We start from the raw sequence: 25,802 nt of genomic DNA, 5'->3' as shown, positions 1-25,802 counted from the left end.
AATCTCTGCTGCACCGAAGCCATGGGGTACAAGCAGGAAGCAGAGTCAGCAGACGCTCAGAGGACTCTGTACTGCATGCACTGCTGCCCCCTGGCCCTGGGGTTCCTGCCTCATCCTACACCATCCTGGAAGCTCTTTTCTTCCCCAGGGGTCCTTCCCAGCAGCGCCTTCATTTCTTGGAGAAAATCAGGCTGGAAACCTGAACCATCATCAGTACACCTGCCTCCTGGGCTGGGACATTGCAGTTTTTCTTCTGTGTGTCAGGCAGGTCCAGAGCTGGTCCGTGTACACTGCCCACTCTGGGATGAGGGGCCCTCCAACCCTGGACTAGGGAGTCCCTTGATCTGTGGGTGCAGGATGGACTCAACCAGACCCCTAACCTGAGGGGTGCAGGCCCCTCCACATGCTAGGGTGCCAGAGATTGTGCCGGGGAAGAGCAGGGGAGCCCGAGGGTCTGGCATCTCACCTCCCCAGGGAAGAAGCGGACAGCCTCACAGAGCCTTTCGGATTTCAGCTCCTTATCAGTAAAGATGGGGTTGAGTGGCCTTGAGAGGATCATGAGAAGATCACAGAGGTGCCACGGAGACCTTGTTATCACCGGGGCCAACCGTGCCTGACCTAATCAGAGTAGATCCTCCCCTCCTTTCCCCTCCCCTCCCCTCTGCTCCCTTCTGGGCAGCAGGTCTGAACACCCTCTTCCCGCACAGGACCCCATTCCCCGGGGGGGGGGGAGCCACGGTCTTTAGGGTGGGACCCCAGTAGCTCCATCCTCCTCCTGGGGGCGTATACAAGCCCAGGTCACATCCTGGGCCACACCATCTGGTGGGAGAGCAGCCCGAGGAGCCGGCCCTGTGACCCAGGCAAGAACCGCAGTCCCAGATAAGTGGGGATCCAGGAGGGGGGCACCACTGGGGGCTTCCTGGTCCCCTGCGCGGGGCCCAGCCTGGGGACCCACCTCCAAGGGAATGCAGACTTGGGTTTGGCTTACGTAGGAACGTGTCCTTTATTAGGTTTTCCCAGGCCGTCAGCGGGCCCCGTCCTAGGTCACCTCAATGTTGCTGAGCGCGCAGATGTCCAGTTCCCACCCTGTCCAGGGCCCGAGGATGGAGAGACTGATATCTTTTGTGACAAAAGCAGCTCGTCTGAAGCCACTGTGGGATCCCCCTCTGTCAGAGGCAGTTTGTGGTGTCAAAGTTTCAGAAACCCAGACCTGATTGAACCAGAGCTGTTTATTTGGGGGTTGTTAGAACTGCAGCCCTGGAGACCCAGACAAGATGCACTTGAATTGTCATCCCCGGGCTACAAAATGGGGACGGCTCATGATGGCAGAACACTTTCAAGATTACGTAAACTGGCCATCGAGGATTAGGATTGGAGCTGGCAAGAAGTAAAGGTGCTTGTTAAGCGAGGAAGGGTTGGCTGGGGTCCAGAGGATTCCATAGCTGGGGGGGTGGCTGTGCTAGTGAAACCGCAAGGTTGCCACGAGAGCTGTTAGCGGACACTCTTGAAAACGGCTGGTGGGGTCCCTGAGTTTGGACCATTTCAGAAAACTCAGGTCCTCAGTGATGAGGGGAGGTATTTGAAACCACAACGACGATGGCCACCTGGGTCCACTTTGATTTTTAAATGACTTTAAATCCATCCTCAGTGTGCAGGTGGGGAGGAGAGGGAGGAGAGCTGTGGGGGCCAGTATGGCCTTGATCTTCCTCAACGTCACCACCGCCTGCTTGCAGACACAGAGAGTACAGGTAAGTGGCCCCAAGCCACTCAGCTCCTAAGGGCGAGAGACCAGAAACCTGGCCAGGGTTTTAGTCATTCGACAGCTTAGCCGGGGACCGAGGTGATATGTGGAGATGCCTTCATGGCGGGTTCACGTGGACTTGATAGTCACGTGTGGGAGGCAGATCTCCAAAACCTGTGTAAATTTACAACCGCCAGAGTGGAAAGAGTTCCTGACCCTGTCCGTACAGCTCTGGCACATTCTGTTGGGGGGGGGGGGGTGACTCCTCATGGACTCGGGAAGCTGGATCGGGAGGGAGGGACGAGTGAGCTCTGGGCTGGGCAGCACGGGAGACAAGGGAGGGCTCTGCTTGTACAAAGGTGCTGGGGCCAGAGGTGGGTGGCTGAACCTGCAGGAAGAGGACACGAGGCTGAGCGCTGCAGGGGGCTTGGTGGCGGGAGAAGCTGGAGCTGAGGGAAGGACGCAGCTCCTGTGCAGGGAACAGCAGTCCTGCAGGAGCGGGTGTGATTAGATCCTGGCGTGGGTGGGAGGAGACTGGAGGGGCCCAGCGGGGGAGGGGGGGAGCTGGGTGGTCAGAGGCGGGTGCAGGCACCCAGGGGAACAGGTAGGGGCTTGGGCCAGGTTGTCAGTGGGGACAACACAAGGTGTGCTCTTTGACCACAGCATCCTGAGCATGGCAAGTCTGGGGTTTTGTTAGTTGAGTACCATGTGCCAGGCCTGCTGCTACGCACATTTCCCTCTCCTCTGTAAACCCTTTCTGACCTGTCAGAGGTCACAGGGCCATAGATGGAAGAGCCAGGATTGCAGCCCAGGCAGCCGGGCTCAGAGTCTCTGCTCGCTCCACCCCACCAGGCTTCCTCTCCTTCTGGCTCCACTACCCTGTCTGTGGTCTTTTACAAATCTTTGCCAACCAGACAAGGCACAAAGAACAATTTCTCTTGTTTTTCACACTGATGTCTCTGGATTATTAAAAATGATCTGCTTTGACTTCATAATTGGCCATCTGTTAATCTTATTTACCCATTTTTGTATCCCGATGGTTCATTATGTTTGCTTGAATTGCTGATAAAAGCTAATTAAATGCTTGAAGCAATCATGTAGTTTTCTGATTTTCAAAAATTTGCCTCCTCGGCCAAACAGATTGAGCATATTTCTCTATAATTTATTTCTATAGTCTGTGGTTTTATGGTCACTTTTGCTTTTATTAGAGAAGCACATAGAAAACTGCTTAAGCCTGTCCTACACCACCACCCAGATGAAGAAATAGATTGTTACCAGCACCCCTAGAGCCTTCTCACCTTCCTCCGAATCACTAGCCCATCCCTCTTCCCCCAATGTGAGCACTAATGCGGAGGTCCAGCACCATGACGTCATTTTTCCCGCACACACGGTGTGTATTCTTTAGTGCCTGGCTTTTCGTCACACCGTGTTACATCTTTGAGATTCATTTCAGGTTTGGGGTGAAGAGTACCTAGTGCCCACCCAACGCTGATTAACGTCCCACTGTATGAATAGACTGTAATTCATTTAAGCATTCTAATGTTGTGGAACTTTGGGGTTATTTCCACTTTGGACTTGTGGAAAGTGTTGTATTGATCCTTCGTAAATGTAGTTTTGTGCACACAGTCTGTAGCCCTTCCAGTTTATACTCTGGATGATTACACAGCCTGAGTGACACAACTGAGTGTATGTTCTAAGATAGTTAATAATGCAAAATAGTTGTCAAAAGTGGTTACGCCCACTTACCTCTCACCAGCTGTGTATGAACGATCCAGTGACACCACGTATCTCCAAGACACTGTATCTTAACACTCGGAAATTCATCCTGGGGTCTCTGGACTCAGAGATTGTCTTAAACCTATCAGGGCTGGAGACGATCTAATCAATAGACGCCCCTCCCACCTCCGCCCATGGACGCTCACTCCCAGCTTTGGGATCACTTCGCTGATCCCAGTGGAAAGTCTGGAGTGTCCACCAGGACACATCCTCTGTGGGTGCCCTGAACTCCAAGTTCTCGTCCCTGAGAGTCGGCCTCTCAGCCTCCTGGAGAATCAGCGGCTGCTCCTAAGGGGAAGCGCCACACCTTCTCCTCAGGATCTTGACCTCACAAATCCTCACTGGTTGGCAGCTCACCACTGTGGTCAGGGAGTACGTTTGTATGTGTGTGTGTTTCCCCACTTCAACTCAAATTGAAATCCTGATCTCGATCTCATTCGGCCCTTGATGTGAAAAGTCAGTTCTGGGAGGGGGCCCAGAGCAAATTTCATCTAGCCCAAATCCCATCCGCTTACGCACACAATTTGATACATCCTGTAGTTGAGAAGCTTAAGTGAGAAGTAAATTTTGATGTATTATGAGTTCAGTGCTGTCAGAAATATCTGTGGTTTAAGCCAAGAAATACCACTCTTTTATTAGATTTTTGAGAAGATTGAAGTGATTGAAGCTGGAATTTTTATCCTTTAACCAGATTCTCTTAGAATTGGGATGTTATGCATCTCTCCCCAGGTCCCCAGATAGCAGGTGACTGAGTGGGGACTCTCACCCAGGGCCTGGCTCTTGTCGCCAAGCCCACACACTTTCCACAGTCCCAGGACCTGGTCCCATCACCCTGTGGTCGGGGTGGGTGTAGGTGGCTTCTAGTGGAGGGGAGGACCAGAGGATGCCTCACGGTGGCAGTGAGAGTCCCTCAAGACACAGGGCACTTCCTTTTCACGGGAAGGATTATTTTCTTATCCCCAGGAAGGAAAAGGAACTTTGGAGTTGTGTCTGCTTTCTGAGCCAGAGAGTTGCTGAGCTTGGCTTCACAACCTCCAGCTGCTGAGGGCAACGAGTCGCCCAGATGCTCCGCGATCAGCTGCAGGAGTGAAGGAAGCCCCTCTGGGCACCTGGCCGCACACCAAGCCCTAAAAGGCCTGTAAAATTTCAGCGTCAAGGACGGCAAGTAGGGAAACCCGAGGGTGCACCTGCTGCTCAGCACAGAGACCCTGCAGCCCGGCCTCCTAAAAAACCCACCTCAGTGCTGCCCCAATGGCTGTGGCCGCAGCCCTGGATGGAGTCCGGGAGGAAGCCAGACGCCCGGTCTGTCTGGAGGGCCTGAGAGACCCGTCACCACTGAGTGTGGTGACAACTCCTGCCGCTCCTGCATCCAGCGGTCCTGGGCTCACCTGGAGGGCAGGTTCCCCTGCCCCGTGTGCCACCACCCGTGCCAGGAGCGGCAGGTGAGGGGCAACACCCAGCTGGACCCAGGGTCCCGATCCAGGTGGGCAGACTGCTCAAGAGCGGCCAGAGCCACAGGAGGAGAGAGGAGCCGCGCTGTGCGAGCCGCACCGCCAGGTCCTGAGCCTCTTCTGCGAGGAACACCTGGAGGTGCTGCGACTGTCCTCTGTGCGCACGGACCCCTGAGCACCAGGGCCACTTGGTGAGGCCGGTGGCCGAGGCCGCGGCTGACCACCGGCAGAGGCTCGGCGCTCACGTGGAGCCTTTGGAGAGGCGGGTGGCAGATGCCCGCAGCCTGGTGGCCGCGCAGGACAGAGAGCTGCTGGAGCTGCGGGAGCTGGTGCAGCGCCAGCGGCTGGAGCTGGCCTCGGAATTCCGGCAGATGAGCCGGGCTGTGGACGGCGAGCAGGAGGCCGTCCTGGCTTGGCGGGTCCAGGAACAGCAGCACATCCGTGAGCGGCTGGGCGCCAACATCACCGCCTTCTCAGACCACATCTGCGAGCTGCGGGGCCTCCTGCACGAGGTGACGGAGAGAAGCGTGCTGCCTGGAGCCAGGCTGCTGAGCGGCATCGTGGGCGTCCTGGGCAGGGGCGAGCGTCTGGGGTGCCCCGACGTCTGCTCCTTGCAGCAGGCGGGAAAACTGCTGCCCCGCCGCACTCGGCTCTGCAGAAAATCATTCAGACGGTCCGGGAGGACGTGACACCCTGGATCCCCGAGACGACGCATCCCAACCTGCTCGTGTCCGAGGACAGAAAATCTGTGACGTTTGCAAGGAGCAGGCAGTTCTTCCCCCAAGCGCGCACATTCTGCCCGGAGCCTGCGGCGCGGGTTTCAGAGGTCCTCGCCAGAGGCCGGCGGTACTGGGAGGGGCGGGTGGGCGGTGCTGCGTGGGCCTTGGGCGTCTGCGCAGACTCCGCCCCCGGGAGCGTGGGCCGTGGGCGTCTGCGCAGACTCAGACCCCAGGTGCGTGGGCCGTGGGCGTCTGCGCAGACTCCGCCCCCGGGAGCGTGGGCCGTGGGCGTCTGCGCAGACTCCGACCCCGGGAGCGTGGGCCGTGGGCGTCTGCGCAGACTCCGCCCCCGGGAGCGTGGGCCGTGGGCGTCTGCGCAGACTCCGCCCCCGGGAGCGTGGGCCGTGGGCGTCTGCGCAGACTCCGCCCCCGGGAGCGTGGGCCGTGGGCGTCTGCGCAGACTCCGCCCCGGACCGGCGCGGGACCCGCGGAGAGGCAGAGCCGCTTCCGGAGTGCGGGGCAAAGCTGAGGGAATTGTGAGGTCCGCGGGCCGGGAGCGCCGTTTCGCTGGAGCTGAAGGAGGCTGGCGGGATTGGTGTGTATCTTGACTGTGAGTTGGGCGCTATTTCCTTCTGCAGTTGGAAGGACGGGTCCCGCACATCCACTCTTTCACCGATAAATTTTCTGAGGTACTAAAGCTCTTTTTCTGTATCAGATGCGAAGAATGATCGGTGATTTTGCTTCCTTTTCTTCCTGAAATTTATGGACACTAGGTAAAATATTTACACCTGTCCGTACATCTAGCACCACCGAGACATTATTTTTTAATGCTTATTTTCTTTAAAGCCATGAAGAAACTTTCTCATTTTGTTTTCTATTTTCGTGGTGGTGGTGTCGTTTCCATAGCAGTAGAGATGTTGTCGGAACTAACGGGGACGCGGAGATTAACTGTAAAGTGTTTCTGGAATTCTAACGTTGGAGCCTGTAAAACTATAATTTCACAGCTTCAAGAAATGTGTGAACATTTGCATATTTCCTATAACCACACATTTACCTGTTTGTAAACACATTACAAGTTCCAGGTTGGGAGAGAAGACACAGCTGTGCGGAGACAGTTCTGAGAGGGCCTCTTGCTTTTCTGCCTGTGCTGGGATCGAAAAACTGCCTGATCCAGACTGCTTCCCAGGATGTTTTTATTATGGGAAACAGCCTTGAAAGATAGAGGTGGTGTCTCCATCCAGACTTTGGGACTCGCTTTTCTCTCTTCCTTTCCCGCACACCTGGGAAAGATGATGGGAACGCCTGAGAGCGCCTCCTTTGGTGCAGGGGGCAATGTCAAAACAAGCGAGACCCCAGTAGTGCCAGAAACCTGACACCAGCCCCCCACAGTAACCACCAAAACAAACAAACAAAAATCCAAGCTCGTCTTCTTTCTCTCTCAAGTTACCTTGGATCTACTCGGGTAACCACTGTTCTCTCCCCATAAACCTTATTATATGAATAGTAAACATTTTCATATTCCTCTGCTATGTGTGGCATCGTTGGATGCCTGACACTGAACCCAATTTTGAGTGGGGATCCACCGTGGCAGTGCAACCTGGTCCTGACATTTGGCGTTCTGAGCAGGCTTTTGGGGATGTTCACCATCATCCATTTTCAGGATGCTTCTCCTCTGTTTTCTGTTTGTTTGTTGTTGGCTTCCGACTGACTCTGATGCCCCAAACAAGCGTGCACTTTGAGCATTTTTAATTGCGAATCAGCTCACCCTTAAGGGGGTCCTTTAAAAAGGCGGGGGAGACAAGAGAGAGAAAGAAAAGAAAGAAACCTGGGGACGATACAAAACTAGAACAGAGATTCCCAATTTGACCTAATTGGAAATCCACAGTTTACTGAAAGAATCGATAGAACAAAAAAGGTAAAAGGGGGAGATTCTCTTTTGTGCCCCGCTAAGCTAGATGCTGATTTGATAGGATCCCACTAAATTTAAACAGTACCTCCGATAATGTTAGTCTGTTACTGAAGATGAAATGGACATCGGAGAGGTATGTCTCATCTTAACCATTGGAACTGTGGTTTTGCCTAAATCCCCCATGGTCATAGCCCATGTCGTCATAAATGTCCAAGAGAAGGCATAGATAATCTGACCCACTGAGAAATAAATTGAAATCAAATCGAGCCATTGGCACTTACACATTGGGTTCACGAAATAGGACGTTATAGGTGTCTCCACCTCCAGTTACAATAGATAGTAAGACTAAACGTTAATTAAAACAAGGCATTCAAGATTTAAAATCCATTATGCTTGCTGTATTTAGTGGAAAGACTCATTATTCCCACAGCTTCTCTGTTTTACTTAAACTTCACCTCTTCTTTAACTTGAAACAAACAGATTGCGTCTCACAGTGAGTTATTACGGCCCAAATGCCGTGTCCCCATCCAATGTTGTCTAATTACTGATCCATCCAAGCAGCGACTGGTAAATATCTGGCCGTTACAGATTTGGCCAGTATGTCTGGTTCAGGGCGTATTTCAACAGCTTCCCCGCTAGAATTTTCCTTCACCTCCAAAGGGAAACCAGGCGATCCCAGGTACGTCAACAGCCTTGCCCTGGCAGGCAGTGTGTGAGGGCAAGATTTTTATTTCATCCAACTTACTCCAGGAGAACTATTATGGTTTACATTGATGACATCCTTTTTCAGAGATTGATGTGAACACTCAACCTTGCTTCATTTCCTGAAAGTTATTGGTTAACTGAGAGCATCTCTATCCCCAACACTGTCAAGAAATAGCTGTTTGACCCTCTCAAAACCCACAACCTGAAAACAAAGCCAACATCTTCTAGGCCTTTGGGGATTCTGGAAGCAACACATTCCTTAAATTTCACTTAAGGCCGTTTTTTTCTGTTACTTGCAAATCAGCCTACCTTTAATGATGCCCCTTCCAACAAAGCTGATTAGAAACTAAGTTGGAATTATTTGGGTACTCCTATTAGTGTCCGCAGAAATATCTTCTCTTTAGCAATTTCCTTCTGCTTCCTGGAGACTCTGGACCACCATGACCACCATAGGTTTCCCCTGGGCTCCTGTGCTGACCTGCTTAGATTTGTGTCATTGCCAGTCGCATGCTGGAATTAATTGGACATAGACGCTCTCACAGGGGCAGAGACGGTAACCCTCCCTACCCAGCTCCCCACAGTACCTTGAATTATGGGCCGAGAACCCCACCAGGTCACCACAGCTACCTAGACCTCCTTGCTACCAGATGGAAGCAAACTCTAGCCCTCTGGTCTTCACTGTTCTCAACCTTGCAGATGCCGTGGTGCAAAGGAGGTACATATAAGTGCATCATGTATTTGTTTATCTTTTTCAACTCTCACGAGATAGTTTTTGTCCGTCTTTTTATATAATCACCTATGTATTAGTCTGCTTGCGCTGCCATAGCAATATCATAAACTGGGGGGCTGAAACAATAAAATTTTATTTTATCATAGTTCTGGAAGCTAAAAGATCCCAGATCGAGGTCCAACAGTGTCAGTTTTGGGAGATAGCTCTCTTCCTGGCTTGTAGGCGGCTGCCTGTCTTCTCACTGTGTCCTCACATGCTAGAGAGGAAGAGAGAGCTACCTGGTGTCTCTTCTAAGGGCACTAATCCTATCAGTTTAGGGCACATTTTTAATATTACCTGTAATCTTAGTTACCTCCTAAAGGGTTTATCCAAATATAGTAATACTGAGGTTTAGGGCCTCAGTATATGAATTTGGGGTGGAGTGACATAATTCTGTCCCTAGCAACCTATGACATTTTCTCATTCCCCATTTCTCGTGGGTATTTATTAGAAATCTTGTGCAATTCTAGATAAAACCCTTTGTAAGAAATAAAAGAATACATTACTGGTTCTTCAAAATATACCACAAATGTAATCTGTCACATTGGCTTTATGTTGAAGAAGCAGTAAATACTTAAAAAATATAGATAATGTAATCTCTGTAGGTGAATATGAAAAAAAACATCTAGATATATTTAAGTATAAAAAGCCATGTACTGAACGCTACACATAGCATGCTCATACTATAAAAATAAAAAAACAAAAAAGAATGTCTATTCTTGCGTATGTGTACATGAAAAGAATGTTTCTGAAAAAAACCAGAAGAAACTTAATAATGGTTATGCTGGAAAGGTGCTAGGAGGCCTGGGGGTCTGAGGTGAGAGAACAATTTGCTTTTTGCTGTACCCTACTTCCACGTGAATTTTTGCTACATTTATCTATATTTTTCCCTTCAAAAATTCACAACAAATAAATCTGATATTCACTGGAAAATTGCTAGAATCCAAGTTTTGGTTTTGCCTGCTTAGAGAAAGCCCTTTATCGTATTCCTCGAACGGACGGCCCTCCCCGTGGAGGAGCTCCGCAAACCGTACAGTATCTCTGTTCTTTGGGCCGTCCGCGCGCCGGCGGAGACTCTGCGAGGAGTCTGAGCATCCAGGCTTCGGGCTCAGCGCCTCTCATCACGGTGAGATTTTATGTCAGCGCTGCTGGATGAATAATTAAATGAGACGTCTTGCTGGGATTGCTGAGCCTGGGATTGCTGAGCCATCAGCCTCAGTGTGAATAAAGTTACCAGGAGCCATGGTGGAGCATATCAGAGTTCTCAGTCCATCTCAACCGAGAGGTTCTGCCGTCGAGCACACAGGGAAACCTGGATCTGCTCCCAGCCCCGTGCTGCCCCCTTGAACGGCATGCAGTGTGACGGAGGGTGTAACTGTCGGGTGGGCCCTCTTCCTCCCGGGAAACGTGGGCTGAAGATCCAGAGATGTCAGCTGAGGAGAGAGCCAGGAGAGAGACCTGGGAATCACACACATCTGAGAGGGCCGAGAGGGAAAGGTAACCTGTTAAACAGACCGAGAAAGTGCAGTCTGAGCCCAAGGTGCAGGAAACAACATGTATACTCAAAAATCAGTTGTATTTCTATATTCTGGCAATCAACAACCCTAAAAAGTAATTACGATAGTTCCAGTTATAGTAGCCTTGAAAAGAAAAAAGTACTTAGGAATAAATTTAGCCATGGTGGTTTTAAGATTTATACATTGAAAACTATAAACCATTGCTTGAATGAAATGATAGAAGACCTGAATAAATGGAAAGATGTCTCATGTTCATGGATTGGAAGCCTTCATATGAAGGTAGTAATGCTACCCAAAGCAATATACAGATTCAGTGCAATCCTTATCAAAACGCCAGTGGTCTTTTTTTTTTTTTTCCAGAAGTGGAAAAGCTGATCTTAGAATTTGTAAGCTATTGCAAGAGATGCCTAATAGCCGAAACAGTGTGGAAAAAGAAGAACAAAATAGGAAGCAAGCACAGAGTAAAGATGTTATTGGTTAAATTTGAGTAGGCTCTGATGCTGTAACAGGTGAACACTGACATCTCAATGGCTCGGCCCACAAAATTTATGTTTTGCCCTTTCGATATCCAGTGCTGGAGCTGTGACTGCACTGAGTGAGTCTGAGATCCATATTCTCTGACCTTGTGACACCACCATCACAGAGCTGTTGCAGCAGAACTCAGGAGAGTAGCAGGTCTGGTTTCCACAGTGTACAGTGACTTGCTCTCTGTATTCCAGCATGGAAAGTAACTGCACAGTGGAGAAGCATGCAAACACTGCCTTAGTCAGGAGGTCATCAGGGAGACATCATGTTGGTAGCAGGTACCCTTGACGTGTGATAAAAACAGCACTTCACCTCTGTGGTCTTCTTCTCAAAACTCATAGCCCTAATCTTACCGTAAGAACACAGAACAAACTGAAATTGAGGGTCATTCTACAAAAACCTGACCAGTATTCCTCTAAACTGTCGGGACATCTGAGGACCTGTCACAGACCAGAGGAGCCCAAGGTTATATGATGCTCAAATGAAATGTGATATCATAGATGGGATCCTAGAACAGGAAAAAAAAGGACATTAAGGAAAAACAAATGAAATCTGCATGAAGTACGGAGTTCAGTTACTAATGTATCAATGGTTGTGAAAAATATACTACAGTAACATAGGGAAAATGGGTATATGGAGGACTCAGCCCTCTGTATCTATGGGATTTGCTTCCACAGATTCAACCAGCTGTGGATCAAAAGTATTTTTTAAAAATTCCAGATAGTTCCAAAAAGCAAAGCTTGAATTTGCCATCCCCGTAATGATTTACATAGCATTTACATTGTATGAAGTATTGTAAGTAATCTGGGGGTGATTTAAAGTATACAGGAGGATGTGTATAGGTTACAGTATGCCATTTTATATAAAGGACTTGAGATCTGTGGATTTTTGTATCCTCAAGGGTGTTGGAGCCAATCTCCCTGCAGATGCCAAGGAACGTCCGTATCTATGAGAGCTCTCTCTAGTATGCATGCAACTTTGCTGTAAATCTAAAACTATGGTAAAACAACAAAGTTATTTAAATACTATATGAAAGAGCGACACCGTGATGGTCTGCGGCTCTTACGTGCCAGGCAGGAAACAACACACGTCATGTCTACACTCATTTTATCGGCTAGTTCTGGTGACATGACACCACTTACTTGCAGTGTGGCTGGGATCATTGGGAGCCACCTTGCAGGCAGGCTACTATATCCTTGAAAGAAAAGGAGAAAGGAAGAAAAGAAGGCAGCCTGTGGGGGGTCCCAGGCCTGGAGGACCCGAGGCCTTTTGGCCATAAGTGGCGTCAGCCTGCCATGCATGTGAGTGAACCCCGCTGGAAGTGAATCCTTCGGTCCCAGGCAGCCTTCAGGGGACGGCAGCCCCAGCCAACATCTGCACTGAAACCTCAGGAGAGACCCAGAGCCAGAAACAACTAGGCAAGCCACACTCCCAACCTCCTGACCCCTCACATGGCGACTGGCTTCCTCCGCCCCCCCGAGACTAGTCAACAGGAAGCAAGAGGGAAGCTGAAGACCTGTCCTGCCAGGTTTTCCCAGAGCGCAGGCCTCACTTCTGCTCTCCGCCCCGAACTCCTTTCAGGGGGTGTTGAAAGTCAGCAGCTGCAGCAGCACAGGGTTTAATCCTTGTAGAAGGAGATGGCAAGTGCCAATGGAAAATGCCAATTTGTAGTTGACAGCTGGCCCCTGGGGGCAGCAGGGAGGTGCAGGAAGTAGACTAGGTGAAAAACGGCCTTCGTCAGGCTCAGGTGGTGGGCAGGAAACGCTGCTGTAATACCTTTCAGTCAAAAAATGAGGATCTGGGTCTTCATCAAGTGCAAAGGAAATCCTGTGAGGCATTGCAACATGATATAATAATATTTGAACTTTGAAAGCCTGACAATTCAGGAAGCAGGTCTTTTGATGTCTTCAAGACATCCAAGAAGTCGTGCGTGGTGAGCAGTTACATACAGGTGCGAGTTAGAGACTCCTCAACAGATTTTGTTAAAGTTGTGGTTTCTAAACCTTTTTTTTTTTTGGTTTTTTAACATCTTTATTGGAGTGTGATTGCTTTACAATGGTGTGTTAGTTTCTGCTATACAACAAAGTGAATCAGCTATACAGGTACATATATCCCCATATCTCCTCCCTCTTGCGTCTCCCTCCCACCCTCCCTATCTGACCCCTCCAGGTGGTCACAAAGCACCGAGCTGATCTCCCTGTGCTATGCGGCTGCTTCCCACTAGCGAACTGTTTTACATTTGGTAGTGTATATATGTCCATGCCACTCTCTCACTTTGTCCCAGCTTTGAGTCCCCTCTCCTTGTGCACCCTGAAACAGTGGTCTCTTTTCTCTTCGGCAGGTCCAGACATTTTCCCGGACTCCCTCCCCGCAACCTGTGGTGCACTAGCCCCTTCAGGCTGTGTTCACGCCGCCAACCCCAGTCCTTTCCCTGGGATCCGACCTCCGAAGCCCGAGCCTCAGCTCCCAGCCCCGCCCGCCCTGGCAGGTGAGCAGACGAGCCTCTCGGCCTGGTGAGTGCTGGGCGGCACCGATCCTCTGTGCGGGAATCTCTCTGCTTTGCTCTCTGCACCCCTGTTGCTGCGCTCTCCTCCGCGGCTCCGAAGCTTCCGCCTCTGTCACCCGCAGTGTCCGCCCGCGAAGGGGCTCCTAGTGTGTGGGAGTCTTTCCTCCTTCACGGCTCCCTCCCACTGGTGCAGGTCCCGTCCCTACTCTTTTGTCTCTGTTTTTCCTTTTTTCTTTTGCCCTCCCCAGGTACGTGGGGAGTTTCTTGCCTTTTGGGAGGTCTGAGGTCTTCTGCCAGCATTCAGTGGGTGTTCTGTAGGAGCCGTTTCACATGTAGATGTATTTCTGATGTATCTGTGGGGAGGAAGGTGATCTCCACATCTTACTCCTACACCATCTTGAAGGTCTTCTGTAAACCTTTTGAATTGCTGGTGGCATCAGCTTCCCCTTTTTGTTTGTTCTTTTACTATGGGATGAGTATTTGGTTGTAGCTTAAATACTCTAAGAATATGACTCATTCCCTATCACAGTTCATGTCACACAGATTCCTTAAGACAGGAACCCTGTCAGTAAGGTACTGAATCCTGAAAGGCGGGCCCTGCTTTGTAAGGTACAGTGTAATTCAACAGGATGGGCCCAGCCTACCTGCCAGATGCTAACTAACCTAAGGAGCTCATTGCTATGCGTTGAATCTTCCTCTGGACCCCTTGCTTTTTTACGAATTACCATCGTCTTCCCTACAAGACTACTTCAGAAGTTACCTGGCTTTTACCCTTACACCTCCTGTGCAAAAACTGAAACTGTCCTAAATTTATCAGTGATCTAGTTTCTCAGTCAAGGAATATTTTTTATGTATGTTGCTCTCTGAGACACTTTACAGTCTTGAGCTCTGGTTTCTCCAACTTGTTTTAGCAAGCTGCTCTTCCTCTCCTTCCTCTCCCCGCATATGCCTGCAAACGCACCCAACAAACTGTTAATATGTGGTGGGAAACGTATATGGAGGTGTGTATGTATGGGCACACACAGGCATGTCTATGTGCATTTATAGATATGCACACCTACATTATCTATAAATTAATCTAAAAATGCCTATATCTGTTTCCTGCAGAAGTGAGATTTAGGGGGAGCAGGTCTAAGTGTGCCGTTTTGTTTTGTAAACCATTTTTTTAAAAAAACAGAACAACGCTAAAATGTATTATCTTTGCCATTTGACAACAACTTTTGAAAGAGAAAAAGCCAGGTTATGTTTGTGGCAGGAGAACGGGCTGAGAGAGGATGGCCGTGTCCCAGGCCTCAGGCGAGTCCCCGGGACGGGCTGCCAAGTGAGGGTCCCTGGCTTCCTGCGGGACATACTTCAAGAGCAAAAGCCATGTTAAGTGAAAGCGGGTTTATTAGAGAGATACACACTCCATAGGTAGAACGCAGTCCATCTCAGAAGGCAAGAACAGCCCTGGGAGATAAACAATTCAAAGAGAGAATGCAGTCTGTCTCAGACGGTGTGAGCAGCCCCGAAATAATACACGGTGCTTAGTTTTTCTGGGCTGGATAATTTCATACCTAATGAGTAGGAAGATTATTCCAACTATTTGGGGGAAGAGGGCATTTCCAGGAACTGGGACACCATCCACTTTTTGACCTTTCATGGTTGGCCTCTGAACTGTCATGGCACCTGTGGGTGTGTCAGTTTGAAACCATGCAACTCAGGTTGGGACTTGGACCCACAGGTCAGGACTTGAGCCCCCTGTCTTTTAATTGAGATCACACACCTGGTCTCAGGACTTCATGAAGCTTAGGTTCTCGGTGTCTTGTTGCAAAAAGGATTCAGTGAGAGACCAAGCGAAGGTAAGAAGTGGATTTATTTAGAGTGATACACATTCCATAGGCAGAATGTGGTCTGTCTCAAAAGGCAGGAACAACACGAGGAGAAACACACTCCACAGACGGCGTGTGGGCCGTCTCAGAAGGTGAGAGGCCCCAGGGTGTGGGCTGGTCAGTTTTTATAAGGCTGGGTAATTTCATAGGTCAATGAGTGGGGGGAGTATGCCAGCTGTTGTGGAGAAGGGGGTGGAGGGTTCCAGGAACTGGGCCACTGCCACTCTTTGAGCTTTTATGGTCGGCCTCGGAACCGTCATGGCACCTGTGGGTGTGTCATTTAACATCCGCTAATGTATCACAGTGAGCATATAACGAGGCCCAAGGTCCACTGGAAGTTAAGTCTTCCACCATCTTGATGCCGAAAACTCAGCTTCTCTGTATATCGGTGCTGAATCCAATCTCAGGGACAGAGTTTTGGGTGAAGTAGAAAAGGAGAGCTTTATTACTTTGTGAGGCAAAGGGGGACACAGCAGGCTCCTGCCTCGAAAAACTATGTGTCCCCACTTGGAGGGGTTAGTGAGAAGTTTCGTAGTACTGGTCCAAAGAGCATGTGATCAGCTCGTGGACGTTCTTCTGATTGGTTGGTGGTGAGGTCAGTGGGAGTCAGCGTCATCCACCTTCAGGTTCCAGCTGGTCTGGGGTCTGCGTGCTTGTGGGCAGCACACCATCGTTAATTGTTAACTTTTCCCACCTGGAGGGGGTTTCAGTATCTGCTAAACAGCTCAAAGATATTGTTGTGTGTATCCATTGATGGGAAACCAGACCTTGCACCAAGGCTGCACTACTGTTTCTCTTGACTGTTTCTCCCTGGTCTGGCATCCCCTCCCTTCTTTCATTAACAATTGTTTGAATCTGCCGGTTGGAACTCAGGGAAGGTCATGGAGGCAGGTCATGGAGGCCCTGCTCAGTATCAGTCTTGGACCTAGTTGGTTCTAACCAGTTTTTGTCATGTCCTCAACAGCTGTGTCATTCTTTTAAAGGTTGTACTCTATCCCATTCACTCCTCTTTCAATTTAGCATATGCTAATGTATCACAATGAGCATATAATGAGGCTCAAAGTCTACTGGAAGTCGAATCTTCAGCCATCTTGGGCCCAGTAGGTTCTAACCAGTTTTTGTTGTATGCTCAATGGCTATGTCATTCTGGTAAAGGTTGTGCCCTGCCCCCTTCCCTCCTGTCTCATTTTGATACAGTTATTTTTAAAATAGTTAAAAATATTCTGCTTAAATATAACAGTAAACAAAAGAAAGAGTTTTATTTTATGCAGATACTTTTTTCTCTTTGAAAGATAAGTAAACTGAACAATTTTTAAAAGTCCTTGAAAGGAGAGGAAAGAAAATTGGGAGGGAATGAAGCCAAACTTTGTTGAACTAAGTATGAGTTATACAAACAGAGAAATATGCAGGTCTCTGGTTAAGTAAGCTGAAGTGGTGACCAGTACGCTGATCTGCCTCGGTGCAAAAAGTGAGGCCAGACAAAACAGAACGGAGCTTGGAGCAGAGAAAGGTTTATTGCAGGGCTAAGCAAGGAGAATGGGTGGCTTGTGCTCGAACAACACAAACTCCCTGATGGTTTTCCAGGAGAAGTTTTTATAGGCAAAATTTGGGGTGAGGGCTGCAGGGTGTGTGACTTTCTTCTGTTTGCTTGGCGGTGAGGTAACAGAGCAGTGCTTCAGGAATCTAGTGCCCAGCCTGAAGTCACCATCCTCCCCTTGGGTTGAGGCCTTAGTTCCTACAGAAGAGCTCAAAGATACAGTTATGTGTATTCCTTCAGGAGGAACCAGGACTGTGCACCCATGGCTGTATTATTGTTTGTTTGTTTGTTTTTTAAATTATTTATTTATTTATTTTTGGCTGTGTTGGGTCTTCGTTGCTGCACATGGGCTTTCTCTAGTTGCGGCGAGCGGGGGCTACTTTTCATTGCCGTGCGTGGGCTTCTCATTGCAATGGCTTCTCTTGTTGTGGAGCATGGTCTCTAGGCATGTGGGCTTCAGCAGTTGTGGCTCGTGGGCTCAGTAGTTGTGGTTCACGGGCTGTAGAGTGCGCAGGCTTCAGTAGTTGTGGCTCACGGGCTTAGTTGCTCCACGGTACATGGGATCTTCCTAGACCAGGGCTCGAACCCATGTCTCCTGCATTGTCAGGCAGATTCTTAACCACTGCACCACCAGGGAAGTCCCTGCACTACTGTTTCTTGACTGCTCCTCCTTTGTTTTAGCATTCTCTCACTTCCCTGATTAGCAGCTATTTGAATCTGCCCTTTGGTACTCAGGGAAAGTCTAGGATGCTGAAGCCTTTTTTCCTACAAACCAGAAGCAGGGGATACAGAAAGGATTTGTACCCAGGGAGATCCCACAGGGTCCTGCTTGATTTCAAAGGCATAAACCCATGAACCAGAAATTTTTCTTCATTTTTCAGTTGCAGGTCAGGAAACTATTTTAAATTTCATGTTATATAATTTGTGGCTTTAATAACTGGTTTAAAACTTTTCTTATATCCTAGTGCTTAAGAGCATATTTTGAAAGGTGCTTGGGTTTGTATTCCAACTACTACTATTAATTTACTAGCTGTATGTAGCTAATGTTACTCTTATTTTCTTAGTTCCTGTTTCCTCATCTAAAAACAGGCAAAATGATACTTAATCCCATAAGGTTTTGGGGAAATCACTTTGCAGAGGCAGAACCCCTTCTTTTCTCCCTTCTTTTGTCCCATCCTTACTAACAAGTGCACTTTAAATTAAACCTAGATAATTTTAAAAAAAAGAAAGAGAGCTCAAACACTCTAAAAACAGAACGCCAAAAATTACAGTATGAATAACAGTCATCTGAAGTCTTATCACAGGAAAGAGTGTTTAACAGAAAACAATTTTTTTTTTTTTTTTTTTTTTTTTTGCGGTATGCGGGCCTCTCACTGTTGTGGCCTCTCCCGTTGCAGAGCACAGGCTCCGGATGCGCAGGCCCAGCGGCCATGGCCCACGGGCTTAGTTGCTCCGCAGCATGTGGGATCTTCCCGGACCAGGGCACGAACCCGTGTCTCCTGCATCGGCAGGCGGATTCTCAACCACTGCACCACCAGGGAAGCCCAACAGAAAACAATTTTTAAAAATCAGATTATTATTGTTTCTTCCTTTCCAATTTAGAATCCTTTTATATCTTTTTCTTGTCTGAGTGCTGTGGCTAGGACCTCTAGTAGCAAGAGTGGGCAGCCTTGTCTTGTTCCTGATCTGGGAGGAAATACTTTCAGCTTTTCACTGTTGAGGATGATATTGGCTCTAGTTTTGTCATTATATGACCTTTATTATGTTTAAGTATGGTTTCCCCACTTTTTTGAGACTTTTTATCAAAAATAGATGTTGCATTATGTCAAAAGCTATTGAAAAGATCGTATGACTTTTATTCAATATGTTAATGTGGTTCTATCGTATTGACTGATTTGTGGATATGGAACCATCCCTGTGATAAATCCCACTTGACCATGGTGAATGATCCTTTTAATAGATTGTTGAATTCGGTTTGCTAATACTATGTTGAGAATTTTTGCATCTATATTCATCAGTGATATTGGTCTGTAATTACCTTATTTTGCATTGTCTTTTTCTGGTTTTGGTATCAGGGTGATCCTGGCTTCATAGAACGAGTCTGAGTATCCCTCTTTCTTAAATTTTTTACATTCCTTTAAGGAAAAAGGTGTTAACTCTTCTTTAACTGTTTGGTAGAATTCACCTGTGAAGCACTCTGGTCCTAGACTTTTGTTTGTTGGGAGTTTTTTGATTACTGATAAATTTTATTACTGGTAATAAGTCTGTTCATATTTTCTCTTTTTTTCTGATATAATCTTGGGAGATTGTACATTTCTAGGTATTTATCCATTTCTTCCAGGTTGTCCGTTTTATTGGAGTATAATTGTTCATAGTAGTTTCTTATGATTCTTTGTATTCCTGTGGTGTTAGTTGCAAGTTCTCCTCTTTCATTTCTAATTTTACTTATTTGGGCCCTTTTTTTTCTTGATGAGTATGGCTGAAGGCTTATCAATTTTCTTTATCTTTTCAATGAATTATCTCTTAGTTTCATTGATCTTTTTCATTTTTAATTTTTTTGTTATTATTTCATTTATTTCGGCCCCAATCTTTATTATTTCTTTCCTTCAACTAACTTCAGATTTTGTTTTTCTTTTTTCTAATTCCTTTAGGTGTAACGTTAGATTGTTTACTTCAGATTTTTCTTGGTTCCTGAGGTAGGCCTGTCTCACTATAAACTTCCCTCTTTGAACTGCTTTTTGCTGTGTTCCATAAATTTTGGATCATTGTGTTTGCATTTTTCTCTGTTGCAAGGTATTTTTTGATTTGCTCTTTGATTTCTATAGTGACCTACTGGTTGTTTAGTAGCAAATTGTTTAGCCTACATGTGTTTGTGGTTTCTTGCAGTTTTTCTTGTAGTTGATTTCTATACTCATACCATTGTGGCTGGAAAAATTACTTGATGATTTCGGTCTTCTTAAATTATTGATGTTTGTTTTGGGACTTAATATGTGATCTATCCTGGAGAATATACCATGTTCAGTTAAAAAGAATATGTATCCTGCTGCCTTTGGCTGGAATACACACACACACACACACACACACACACACACACACACACACACACACACACACATATAAAGTTTATATAGTTAGTAAATATATTTAAGTCCGTCTGGTCTAATGTGTCCTGTAAGGCCAGAGGATTTTAAAATCCCCTAATATTATTGTGTTACTGTCAATTTCTCCCTTCATGTTTATTAATATTTGCTTTATGTACTCAGGTGGATATATATATTTACAATCTTTATATCATTTGTTGGATTGATCACTTTCATCATGTAATGTCCTCTGTTTCTTTTTACAGTTTTTGTTTTGACATCTATTTTGTCTGATATAAGTATTGCTACCCCAGCTTTCTTTTTGTTTCCATTTGCAAGGAATACCTTTTTCTATCCTTTAACTTTGTCTGTGTTTTTAGATCTGATGTGACTCTTTTGTAGGCAGCACATATATATTGGTCTTATTTTTTTAATCGACTCATCCACTCTTTTTCTTGGAGAATTTAGTCAATTTACATTAAAGTTATTTATTGATATGCACTTATTGCCATTTTTTTAATTGTTTTCTGGTTGTTTTGAGGTTCTCTTTTCCTTTTTTCTTCTTTTGCTCTCTTTTCTTGTGATTTTATTGACATATCTTTAGTCAATCAAATCTTTGGACCCCTTTCCCTTTTTTTGTGCGTGTATATACTTTAGATTTTTGGTTTGTGGTTACTATGAGGTTCATATATAACAACCTATTTGTAAACGTGATTTTTTTTAAGTTGATGATCCCTTAAGTTCCAACACATTCTAACAAATCTGCACTTTTACTCCCCACTCCCGCAACATTTTTGACCTCACATTTTACATGTTTTTGTTTTGTGTATCCCTTCACTCCTTATGGGTATAGATGATCTTACTACCTTTGTCTTTTATTTAACCCTACCGCTAGCTTTTTAAGTGGTTGATCTACTTACCTTTACTGCATGTTTGCCTTTACCAATGAGACTTTTCCTTTTGTAATTTGCATATTTCTAGCTGTGGTCTTTTCCACTTAGGGAAGTTCCTTTAACATTCTTATAAAGCCAGTTTAGTAGTCAGGAATTCTTAGCTTTTGCTTTTCTATAAAACTTTTTATCTCTCCTTCAAATCTGAATGATAGTATATTCTTGGCTGTAAGTTTTCCCTCTCATCACTGTCAGCATATCATGCCACTCTCTTTTGGCTGGCAAAATTTCTGCTCCAAAGTCAGCTCATAGACTTAGGGGGTTCCCTTGTATGTAATTAGTTTATTTTATCTTGCTGCTTTTAAGGTCATGTCTTTATCTTTAATTTTTCCCATTTTATTTGCAGTGTGTCTTGGTGTGGACTTCTTTGGGTTCACCTTGTTTGGGACTCTAAGTGATTCCTGGATTTGGAAGTCTGTTTTCTCCCCCAGGTTAGGGAAGTTTTCAGCTATTATTTTTCAAATAAGTTCTCTGCCCCTTTCTCTCTTCTCTTTCTAGGACCCCTACAATGTGAATGTTAGTATGCTTGATGTTGTCTCAGACGTCTCTTAAACTATCTTCATTAAAAATGAGGTATCACCTCACACCAGTCAGAATGGCCATCATCAAAAACTCTACAAACAATAAATGCTGGAGAGGGTGTGGAGAAAAGGGAACCCTCTTGCACTGCTGGTGGGAATGTAAACTGATATAGCCACTATGGAGAACAGTATGGAGGTTCTTTAAAAAACTAAAAATAGAACTACCATATGACCCAGCAATCTCACTACTGGACATAAACCCAGAGAAAACCATTATTCAAAAGCCATAATTCATGCACCCCAATGTTCATTTGCAGCACTATTTACAATAGCCAAGACATGGAAGCAACCTAAATGACCATCAACAGAGGAAAGGATAAAGAAGATTTGGTACATATATACAATGGAATATTATTCAGCCAGAAAAAGGAATGAAACTGAGTCATTTGTAGAGATGTGGATGGACCCAGAGACTGTCATACAGAGTGAAGTAAGTCAGAAGGACAAAAACAAATAACATATATTAATGTATATATGTGGAATTTAGAAAAATGGTATAGATGATCTTATTTACAAAGCAGAAATAGAGACACAGACATAGAGATCAAACGTATGGATACCAAGGGGGAAGGGGAAGGTGGGATGAATTGGGAGATTGGGATTGACATATATACACTACTGGTACTGTGTATAAAATAGATAACTAATGAGAACCTGCTGTATAGCACAGGGAACTCTACTCAGTGCTCTGTGGTGACCTAAATGGGAAGGAAATTCGAAAAAGTGGGGATATATGTATACATATAGCTGATTCACTTTGCTGTACAATAGAAACTAACACAACATTGTAAAGCAACTATACTCCAATTTAAAAATTTTTTTAAGTTTTTTTTTTCTCTTCAGCTTGGGTGATATTCACTGCTCTCTCATCCTGTTCCTTGATCCGTTCCTCTGTATTATCTCCTCTACTCTTGATTTCTTCTTGTGTATTTTTTACTTCAGTTATTGTATATTTCAGCTCTCTTTGGTTCTTTATATTTTCCAGATCTCTGTTACACTTCTCACTGTGTTTATTTTCTCCCAAGAATGTTGAGCAACTTCATCATCATTGCTTTGAACTCTTTATTGCTTAGATTTTTTAAATCTCTACTGCACTTAATTCTTCTTCTGGATTTTTATCTTGTTCCTTTGTTTGGAACAGATTCCTCTGTTGCCTCATTTTGCCTAATTCTCTGTATTTATTTCTAGGTCTTAGGTAGGTCAGTTAATTTCCCAATCTTGGGATAAGTGGCCTTATGTAGAAGACATCCTATGGGGCCCAGCAGCACACTCCTCTCTGGTCATCAGTTATATGCGCTAGGGGTGTCCCTTGCTTGTGTGAGTCCTTCAGTTGTGGCAGGGCTGAGTCCTTTGGGCATGTTGGTAGGTGGGGCTGACCCCCTGCTCAGTTGGCTGTCACACTCTGCTTCATGTGGTGGCTGCCAGTCCACTGGTGGACAGGGCCAGGTCATGGTGATGCTGGCTGTGTGGCCCATGCATCCCAGGGCTTGTACTAGCCAGTTGGTTTGTAGGACTGGATACCAGCATGGCTGGCTGTGCATCCAGGGGATTCCTGGGGCTTGTCCTAGGCAGTTTGTTTTGACCACTTCCCAAAGACATGAAAACAGTCTCTTGCTTCATTGCTAGAAGCTTCTTTCTCCTTCACTTTCCTGATAGTCATGTTGGAGTGTCAACTGTAATTTAGCAGTAAGAATATGCAGGTATGCCTCTTCTAGGAATCATCTCTCAACTCAGACTGTCTACATTTTGAACATAAAAAAGAGATGAGTTTTTTTGCTTATGAGCAAAAACTAAAAGTATTGAGTGTTGGCGAGAGTATGGGGAATACACATTCTCGTGACTTGTTATTGGAAATGCAAAGTGGTGAAGCAATTTGCCACTAAGTACCAATGTTTAAAATATGCATAATTTGCAGAATACTTAAAGTGAAGGTATAAGGAACTCTGTGGTCCTTCTTCCCTGTGAATCAGCTATAGCTGGTGAAATTTTTTTTTTTCCAAAGTATTTAAAGTTTACAGAAATTGTCTTAAGGGAGTAGAGCAAACAGAGAAACATTTATTCAGGTGCTATAGGATGAAGTTTTCCCCCAAAACTCATATGTTGGAAGCTAACCCCAGTGGATGGTATTTGGAGGTGTGGCTTTTGGGAGGTGTTTAGGTCATGAGGGTGGAGCCCTCATGATTGGAATTAGTGCCCTTATAATGTAGAAACCAGAGAACTCCCTACCACCGTGTGAAGACACAACAAGAAGATGACCATCTATGAACCAAGAATAGGCTCACACTAGACACTGAGTCTGCTGGTGCCTTGTTCTTGGACTTCCCAGCCTCAAGAACTGTGAGAAATAAATCTCTGTTGCTTATAAACCACCCTGTCTATGGTACTTTGTTAAAACAGCTTGACAGACTAACATATCAGAAAAATCTAATGACAAGAACCAGAAATGATAAATAAGAAGGCTGATATAACAACTCGATAAATATATACTTCCTTTCCTTTCTTCCTTCAGCTTTAAAGGACCTAAAATTGTATAAAGTGAAAATTATGACAAAGTTGGATGTGTTATATATATACATGTCTGTGTGTATGCAATATGTATAACTATGATAGAATTAAAAGGGAAGAGACAATAGCACTATATATGTATTTCTGTATCTTACTAGACTTAAAATAGTATAATCTGAAGTAGATTCAGATAAGTTTAGATGTGTATTGTTTAAGCCCTAGAGCAACCACTAAGAAAATAACGTAGTGAAAAAAAGTGAAAAGAATTAAAATATTACACTAGAAAATATTCACTTAATGCAAAAAAAAAAAAAAAGTAAAGGAGGAATGGAGGAACAGAGGGGAAAAAACTACGTGAGACATAGAAAACAAAAAGTAAAATATCAGGTATGTGCCCAGCCATATCAATAATTACACTAGGGCTTCTCTGGTGGTGCAGTGGTTGAGAGTCCACCTGCCGATGCAGAGGACATGGGTTCGTGTCCCAGTCCGGGAAGATCCCACATGCTGCGGAGCGGCTAGGCCCCTGAGCCGTGGCTGCTGAGCCTGCGCGTCCAGAGCCTGTGCTCCGCAACGGGAGAGGCCACAACAGTGAGAGGCCCGCGTACCGGGAAAAATAATAATAATAATAATAATTACACTAAATGTGAATCTACTAAACAAACCATTCAAAAGGTAGATATTATCAGACAGTAAAAGAAAAATGATCCAACTATATGGTCTACAAGAGACACACTCTTTAGTCAGTGTCACAAAACAGATTGAAGGTAAAAGGATAGAAAAAGATAATATGCAAACAGCAACCATAAGAGAGCTGAAGTGGATATACTAATGTCAGATAAAATAAACTCTAAGACAAAAATTATTATTACAAAGACAAAAGGGTCAATTGAGAAAGATAAAATAATTATGAAGATATATACACCTAAAAACAGAGCCTCAAAGTACATGAAGCAAAAACTGACACAATTGAAATGAGAAATAGATGATTTAACATCAGGATGAAATTAGGAATCAATAGCAAATAAATCTGGGAAATTCACAAATTGGAAATTAACAACACACTTCTAAACAACCATTAGATCAAAGAAGAAATCACAAGGGAGATAAACTATTTTGAGATGAATATGAAAATGTATGGGATGCAGCTAAAGTTGTGCTTAGCTGAAAATTTATAACTCTAAACATCCATATTAAAAAAGAAGATCAATAAAAATAAATAAAAGAAGAAATATGTCAATCAATAGGCTAACATTCCACCTTAAAACACTAGGAAAAAAAGCAAATGAAATCTAAAGCAAACAGAAGGAAGAAAATAGTAAGGAGTAGAACAGAAATGAATGAAATAGAGAATGGGAAAAGTGTAGAGAAAATGAACAAAACCAAAATTTGGTCCTGTGAAAAGGTCAACAACATTGACTACCCTTATCTCGACTGACCAAGAATAAAAAGGAAAAGACTCAAATTTTCTAAACTTAGGAATGAAAGAGAAAACATCACCACAGACCTTATAGAAATACAGAACAAATTATAAATATTCTGTATTGTATGCCAGAAAGTTAGATAACTTAGATGATATGAACAAATTCCTGGAATGACCCAAACTACCAAAAGTGACTCAAGAAGAAATAGTGAAATCTGAATATACCTTTAACAAATA

At 45.4% G+C, this 25,802-nt stretch overlaps 1 pseudogene; it reads left to right on the top strand.

The window, feature by feature from the left end:
* Positions 1 to 4,724: 4,724 nt before the first annotated feature.
* LOC131758902 (tripartite motif-containing protein 75-like) overlaps positions 4,725 to 25,802 on the top strand; it is a 31,740-nt pseudogene continuing 10,662 nt past the window's right edge.

This window comes from Kogia breviceps, chromosome 6 (genome assembly GCF_026419965.1).
Source record: "Kogia breviceps isolate mKogBre1 chromosome 6, mKogBre1 haplotype 1, whole genome shotgun sequence".
Classification (NCBI taxonomy): Eukaryota; Metazoa; Chordata; class Mammalia; order Artiodactyla; family Physeteridae; genus Kogia; species Kogia breviceps.
This window is presented reverse-complemented; position numbering and strand designations above follow the sequence as displayed.